Source organism: Rattus norvegicus, chromosome 20 (genome assembly GCF_021556685.1).
Source record: "Rattus norvegicus strain SHRSP/BbbUtx chromosome 20, alternate assembly SHRSP_T2T, whole genome shotgun sequence".
Taxonomy (NCBI): domain Eukaryota; kingdom Metazoa; phylum Chordata; class Mammalia; order Rodentia; family Muridae; genus Rattus; species Rattus norvegicus.
The window spans coordinates 38993781-39001534 of record NC_141553.1 but is presented as its reverse complement, the minus strand read 5'-3'; positions in this window follow the sequence as shown (position 1 = coordinate 39001534).

Sequence of the window (7754 nt, the reverse complement as noted above, 5' to 3'; positions counted from 1 at the left end):
ACACGGGCGTCCTGGAATTCTTCCTGGATCAACTGCTGATGGAAGTTCGAGTGGAGACGCACTCCCCAGGCTCTGTATATCTGGAAGGTGAAGGGCAGCAAATGGATGCAACACCTGAGCTGCCTCTCTCTCAAGAAGAATATGATGCTCTGCTGGATATTCTCTGAGTCCCAGCCTGGAAGCTCCTATCCAGAAGACACCTGCAATCCACACTTGAGAATGTTGACAGCCCAAAACGTTAATGCATCAAAACCCCTATGACAGTGGCTGATTTCGATGCAAAGCATCTTGCTTACTAGAAGGAGGAAATGCACGGGGGTTTTCCATGTGGAGTGCCTACCTGAGGGCCCTGAGACGAGGAAATGGACTCTCAGAATGGGTTTCTGCTGAAGGGGCAGAGGGCAGATCACCAGGGACTCCTAAAACAACAAGGAGGCCTAATGAAAAGCCCAACTGATAGAACACAACATTGGACTGGCTCCATCAGATTCCAGGAAATCTCATGGGTCACCAGGTAGGCTACACATCTCAGGACACTAAACCAGGAAGGAGTTATGAACACTTCTTCCTTGGGACTAAGAACTGTTGCTCTTCTTACCAGTGCCTTATGCTTAGCTGTGAGATGACTAACAATCCACCCATTCTATATGTACTCCTGGCACATTTGTTTAGTTTACTTTTGTTTTGTTTTGTCTTGCTCTGTTCTACTTACCATTGTATTCAATAAAGATTTGCATTGTTGGTTTGTTTGCTTGCTTGCTTGTTTGCTTGTGTGTTTGTATGGGTGGTTGAAAGGCTGTTTGGTTTAGGCATGAGCTTTCCAATTGAAAGGGTGGTAAGACATTGGAAGGCAGTGAGGAGGGATGAGCGGTCTGAAAGGGAAATAACAAGGAAAGCTGATCAGTGTTCAATGCAGACATGGCAGTGTTTGCTAAAGCAAACAAGCGGGGAAAATGTCAACTTAAAGAAGAATGTGTGTAAGGCCACAAAACTGTAAATAAACATCATCCTGGAAATGGAGTGCAACCAAAGTATCGTGAACAATTCATTCCAGGATTGACACTGATTCAATCAGACAAGCCGAATACCTTCCTCCTCCCACAGTGAGGTGTTTCCCACAATCTCCCGTATCCGTCTTTTAACCTTGAGATTCCCAAGCCTAGCACGGCCCTGCATTCCCGAATGTGAGGTCCCTCTGCACCCACCTGAAGACTGCAATTGCCTAGAGGTAGGCAGTTGGCCTTGGGTGCATGCAGCCACATTTCCTCAAGGAGCATAGGGCTTATACAATTCTTTCAACACAGGTTTTCGGTCTTTTGTTCCACATTCACAGGTCAGACTTGCTGGCCGGGTTTTTGTGTATGCTTGTGTGTGTGTATGTGTTAGTGTGTGTGTTTGTTTGTGTGTGTGTATGTGTGTGTTATTTGTATTCGTGTTATATGTGTGTGTTTGCATGTTCGTGTGTGAGTGCCTGTGTGTGTGTGCTTGTGTTGTGTATGTTATTTGTATTTGTGTTATTTGTGTATATGTGTGTATGTTTGTGTGTGTCTGTGTGTGTGCTTTGTTGTGTGTGTGGTATTTCTATTTGTGTTATTTTTATGGGTATGTGTGTGTGTTTGCGTGTGTGTGTGTGTGTGTGTGTCTGTGTGTCTGTGTGTGTTTGTGCCTGTTTTTGCATGGACCATGTTAATTGTGAGAATTCCTGAAAATCTGGCTCAAGTCTTCTGACAGGAAATGCATGAATGTGCGTTCCCGAATCTCTACATGAACTATTGTGGTTTTTGGGCTATTTGCCTATGTAAAAGACTTTCTTTCTGCATGTGCTATATTCTTCCCTTGCTTTAATAGAGTTCTGTTGCTCCCAACTACCAGCTAGCCCTACAAGCATGAAAGAAGTGCCATGACTTGCATGACTCCTGGAAGTGATGTCCTTGGGTCTCAGGACAAGTGGTTGGGATCCTCAGTTAGGGGGTCTTCTGTTTCCAACCTGTGTGGATCCAGATGGGATGAGATCAGCACGGATTCCACTTGGCTAGTGATACCACCTAAGGCACACTCCACTCTGCCTTCCTCTTCTGAAGCCTGCTTACCACCTCCACGATTTCCTGAATACTCTGCCCAAAGCCAGGAAGGACCTATGGTGCTCCCTCCTTGGACGATCTGTCGGCTGGATGGTTGATTCCTAGGACATTTTTTGTGCTTCCTTGTTCTGTGTCCAGAATGGTATGCAAGGGACTGCGAGACTTTGGGAGATACTTTGCTGAGTCTGATAGGTTTCTTGAGGTCTTTTTCCGGGTCTCCTGTTCTCAGGTGGGAGGCGAGGCAGGTGTAAGGGGTCGTGGCATGACCTTGATTCAAGGGTCTGGAGTACGACTGTAGCCCACGGCTCCTTTTGAGTGGGCAGAGCTTCGGGTGCTGAGGCAAAGGTATTTACGGGCAGGGGTCCCAGCTCTAAGGGTGGCATTTGCAGAAGCTTGCGCTTGATCTGGAGCGGTCCTGACTATATTCTCCAGCTTTAGGTCTCCTGGCATCGAATCCTTAGGAGCATGGAAGCTGGAAGCAATGTGGATAACAGCTGTATGCTGGGGGAATCCCGGCGCAGGAAGACGGTTTGGCAGGCCTGGCAAAAGAAGGCCCTGCTATCAGCTTTAGGCAAGAACCAATACCCGAGCTCTGGGACAGGCAGGAACTGGCCAGGCAAATACAGCTCCCTTCGTCCCGCATCCGAGTGTGGTTTCAGAACCGAAGGAGTCGCACTGGAGAGGTGAGGCACGGCCCAAAGCGGTCCAGCAGAGGCTCCATTCCGCTAGCCTCCCAACAGCTCGAGGAAGGGTTTGGCTCCAGGTCACAAGGTAGCAGCATGCCCTCGGACAGCAGAGGCCTCGCACTCGACTCACCTTGCAACAGCGCAGTATCCTAGTGCAAGCCTTTGAGAGGAATCCGTTGCCAGGCTTTGCTACCAGGGAGCAGCTGGGCCAGAGGACAGGTTTGTCTGAGTACACGATCCACATATGATTTCAGAACAGAAGAGCGCGGCAAGCCCGCGCTCCAGATCAAGATGTGCCTGCTTCACAAGTGCAGGATGTGGCAACTGGAGGTCTCAGTGGCAGGGATGAAGCAGCACAGGACAACCTGTTATCGATGGCTATCTCAGGAGGTGTGGGCATGGAGAACTCGAGCTCCAGCGACCAGCCCTACTTCCACAAAGAGTCCCAGCAACCCCAAATGGCACTGCCCGAAGGACGAGGCCAATCACAGACAGCGACTCAAGCATACGAGGCAGGACCTCTGGAACTCCTCCTTGATGAACTGCTGGAAGAAGACCAAGTGGAGGGTGGCAGGCCATTCCCTGTGCATCTTGATGGAAATTCTGGTGGCAAGGAGCACGAGTTTGTCCAGGAAACCATCTTGCAACTGGCTGCCACGGACTGTGTTTCCAAGGAATCCTCGAGTTATAGTGACCCAACCAATTTCTCCAGAGAGCCTCAGCTACCACAATGGGCAAAGCCTGAAGGACAAGGCCAAGAACAGGCTCTCACTCAGGGATGCAACACGGGCGTCCTGGAATTCTTCCTGGATCAACTGCTGATGGAAGTTCGAGTGGAGAAGCACTCCCCCAGGCTCTGTATATCTGGAAGGTGCAGGGCAGCAAATGGATGCAACACCTGAGCTGCCTCTCTCTCAAGAAAAATATGAGGCTCTGCTGGATATTCTCTGAGTCCCAGCCTGGAAGCTCCTATCCAGAAGACACCTGCAATCCACACTTGAGAATGTTGACAGCCCAAAAAGTTAATGCATCAAAACCCCTATGACAGTGGCTGATTTCGATGCAAAGCATCTTGCTTACTAGAAGGAGGAAATGCACGGGGGTTTTCCATGTGGAGTGCCTACCTGAGGGCCCTGAGACGAGGAAATGGGCTCTCAGAATGGGTTTCTGCTGAAGGGGCAGAGGGCAGATCACCAGGGACTCCTAAAACAACAAGGAGGCCTAATGAAAAGCCCAACTGACAGAACACAACATTGGACTGGCTCCATCAGATTCCAGGAAATCTCATGGGTCACCAGGTAGGCTACACATCTCAGGACACTAAACCAGGAAGGAGTTATGAACACTTCTTCCTTGGGACTAAGAACTGTAGCTGTTCTTACCAATGCCTTATGCTTAGCTGTGAGATGACTAACAATCCACCCATTCTATATGTACTCCTGGCACATTTGTTTAGTTTACTTTTGTTTTGTTTTGTCTTGCTCTGTTCTACTTACCATTGTATTCAATAAAGATTTGCATTGTTGGTTTGTTTGCTTGCTCGCTTGTTTGCTTGTGTGTTTGTATGGGTGGTTGAAAGGCTGTTTGGTTTAGGCATGAGCTTTCCAATTGAAAGGGTGGTAAGACTTTGGAAGTCAGTGAGGCGGGATGAGAGGTCTGAAAGGGAAATAACAAGGAAAGCTGATCAGTGTTCAATGCAGACATGGCAGTGTTTGCTAAAGCAAATAAGCGGGGAAAATGTCAACTTAAAGAAGAATGTGTGTAAGGCCACAAAATTGTAAATAAACATCATCCTGGAAATGGAGTGCAACCAAAGTATCGTGAACAATTCATTCCAGGATTGACACTGATTCAATCAGACAAGCCGAATACCTTCCTCCTCCCACAGTGCGGTGTTTCCCACAATCTCCCGTATCCGTCTTTTAACCTTGAGTTTCCCAAGCCTAGCACGGCCCTGCATTCCCTAATGTGAGGTCCCTCTGCACCCACCTGAAGACTGCAATTGCCTAGAGGTAGGCAGTTGGCCTTGGGTGCATGCAGCCACATTTCCTCAAGGAGCATAGGGCTTATACAATTCTTTCAACACAGGTTTTCGGTCTTTTGTTCCACATTCACAGGTCAGGACTGCTGGCCGGGTTTTTGTGTATGCTTGTGTGTGTGTATGTGTTAGTGTGTGTGTTTGTTTGTGTGTGTGTATGTGTGTGTTATTTGTATTCGTGTTATATGTGTGTGTGTTTGCATGTTCGTGTGTGAGTGCCTGTGTGTGTCTGCTTGTGTTGTGTGTGTTATTTGTATTTGTGTTATTTGTGTGTATGTGTGTATGTTTGTGTGTGTCTGTGTGTGTGCTTTGTTGTGTGTGTGGTATTTCTATTTGTGTTATTTGTATGGGTATGTGTGTGTGTTTGCATGTGTGTGTGTGTGTGTGTGTGTGTCTGTGTGTGTTTGTGCCTGTTTTTGCATGGACCATGTTAATTGTGAGAATTCCTGAAAATCTGGCTCAACTGTTCTTACAGGAAATGCATGAATGTGCGTTCCCGAATCTCTACATGAACTATTGTGGTTTTTGGGCTATTTGCCTATGTAAAAGACTTTCTTTCTGCATGTGCTATATTCTTCCCTTGCTTTAATAGAGTTCTGTTGCTCCCAACTACCAGCTAGCCCAACAAGCATGAAAGAAGTGCCATGATTTGCATGACTCCTGGAAGTGATGTCCTTGGGTCTCAGGACAAGTGGTTGGGATCCTCAGTTGGGGGGTCTTCTCTTTCCAACCTGTGTGGATCCAGATGGGATGAGATCAGCACGGATTCCACTTGGCTAGTGATACCACCTAAGGCACACTTCACTCAGCCTTCCTCTTCTGAAGCCTGCTTACCACCTCCACGATTTCCTGGATACTCTGCCCAAAGCCAGAAAGGACCTATGGTGCTCCCTCCTTGGATGATCTGTCTGCTGGATGGTTGATTCCTAGGACATTTTTTGTGCTTCCTTGTTCTGTGTCCAGAATGGCATGCAAGGGACTGCGAGACTTTGGGAGAGACTTTGCTGAGTCTGATAGGTTTCTTGAGGTCTTGTTCCGGGTCTCCTGTTCTCAGGTGGGAGGCGTGGCAGGTGTAAGGGGTCGTGGCATGACCTTGATTCAAGGGTCTGGAGTACGACTGTAGCCCACGGCTCCTTTTGAGTGGGCAGAGCTTCGGGTGCTGAGGCAAAGGTATTTACGGGCAGGGGTCCCAGCTCTAAGGGTGGCATTTGCAGAAGCTTGCGCTTGATCTGGAGCGGTCCTGACTATATTCTCCAGCTTTAGGTCTCCTGGCATCGAATCCTTAGGAGCATGGAAGCTGGAAGCAATGTGGATAACAGCTGTATGCTGGGGGAATCCCGGCGCAGGAAGACGGTTTGGCAGGCCTGGCAAAAGAAGGCCCTGCTATCAGCTTTAGGCAAGAACCAATACCCGAGCTCTGGGACAGGCAGGAACTGGCCAGGCAAATACAGCTCCCTTCGTCCCGCATCCGAGTGTGGTTTCAGAACCGAAGGAGTCGCACTGGAGAGGTGAGGCACGGCCCAAAGCGGTCCAGCAGAGGCTCCATTCCGCTAGCCTCCCAACAGCTCGAGGAAGGGTTTGGCTCCAGGTCACAAGGTAGCAGCATGCCCTCGGACAGCAGAGGCCTCGCACTCGACTCACCTTGCAACAGCGCAGTATCCTAGTGCAAGCCTTTGAGAGGAATCCGTTGCCAGGCTTTGCTACCAGGGAGCAGCTGGGCCAGAGGACAGGTTTGTCTGAGTACACGATCCACATATGATTTCAGAACAGAAGAGCGCGGCAAGCCCGCGCTCCAGATCAAGATGTGCCTGCTTCACAAGTGCAGGATGTGGCAACTGGAGGTCTCAGTGGCAGGGATGAAGCAGCACAGGACAACCTGTTATCGATGGCTATCTCAGGAGGTGTGGGCATGGAGAACTCGAGCTCCAGCGACCAGCCCTACTTCCACAAAGAGTCCCAGCAACCCCAAATGGCACTGCCCGAAGGACGAGGCCAATCACAGACAGCGACTCAAGCATACGAGGCAGGACCTCTGGAACTCCTCCTTGATGAACTGCTGGAAGAAGACCAAGTGGAGGGTGGCAGGCCATTCCCTGTGCATCTTGATGGAAATTCTGGTGGCAAGGAGCACGAGTTTGTCCAGGAAACCATCTTGCAACTGGCTGCCACGGACTGTGTTTCCAAGGAATCCTCGAGTTATAGTGACCCAACCAATTTCTCCAGAGAGCCTCAGCTACCACAATGGGCACAGCCTGAAGGACAAGGCCAAGAACAGGCTCTCACTCAGGGATGCAACACGGGCGTCCTGGAATTCTTCCTGGATCAACTGCTGATGGAAGTTCGAGTGGAGAAGCACTCCCCAGGCTCTGTATATCTGGAAGGTGCAGGGCAGCAAATGGATGCAACACCTGAGCTGCCTCTCTCTCAAGAAGATTATGAGGCTCTGCTGGATATTCTCTGAGTCCCAGCCTGGAAGCTCCTATCCAGAAGACACCTGCAATCCACACTTGAGAATGTTGACAGCCCAAAAAGTTAATGCATCAAAACCCCTATGACAGTGGCTGATTTCGATGCAAAGCATCTTGCTTACTAGAAGGAGGAAATGCACGGGGGTTTTCCATGTGGAGTGCCTACCTGAGGGCCCTGAGACGAGGAAATGGACTCTCAGAATGGGTTTCTGCTGAAGGGGCAGAGGGCAGATCACCAGGGACTCCTAAAACAACAAGGAGGCCTAATGAAAAGCCCAACTGATAGAACACAACATTGGACTGGCTCCATCAGATTCCAGGAAATCTCATGGGTCACCAGGTAGGCTACACATCTCAGGACACTAAACCAGGAAGGAGTTATGAACACTTCTTCCTTGGGACTAAGAACTGTAGCTCTTCTTACCAATGCCTTATGCTTAGCTGTGAGATGACTAACAATCCACCCATTCTATATGTACTC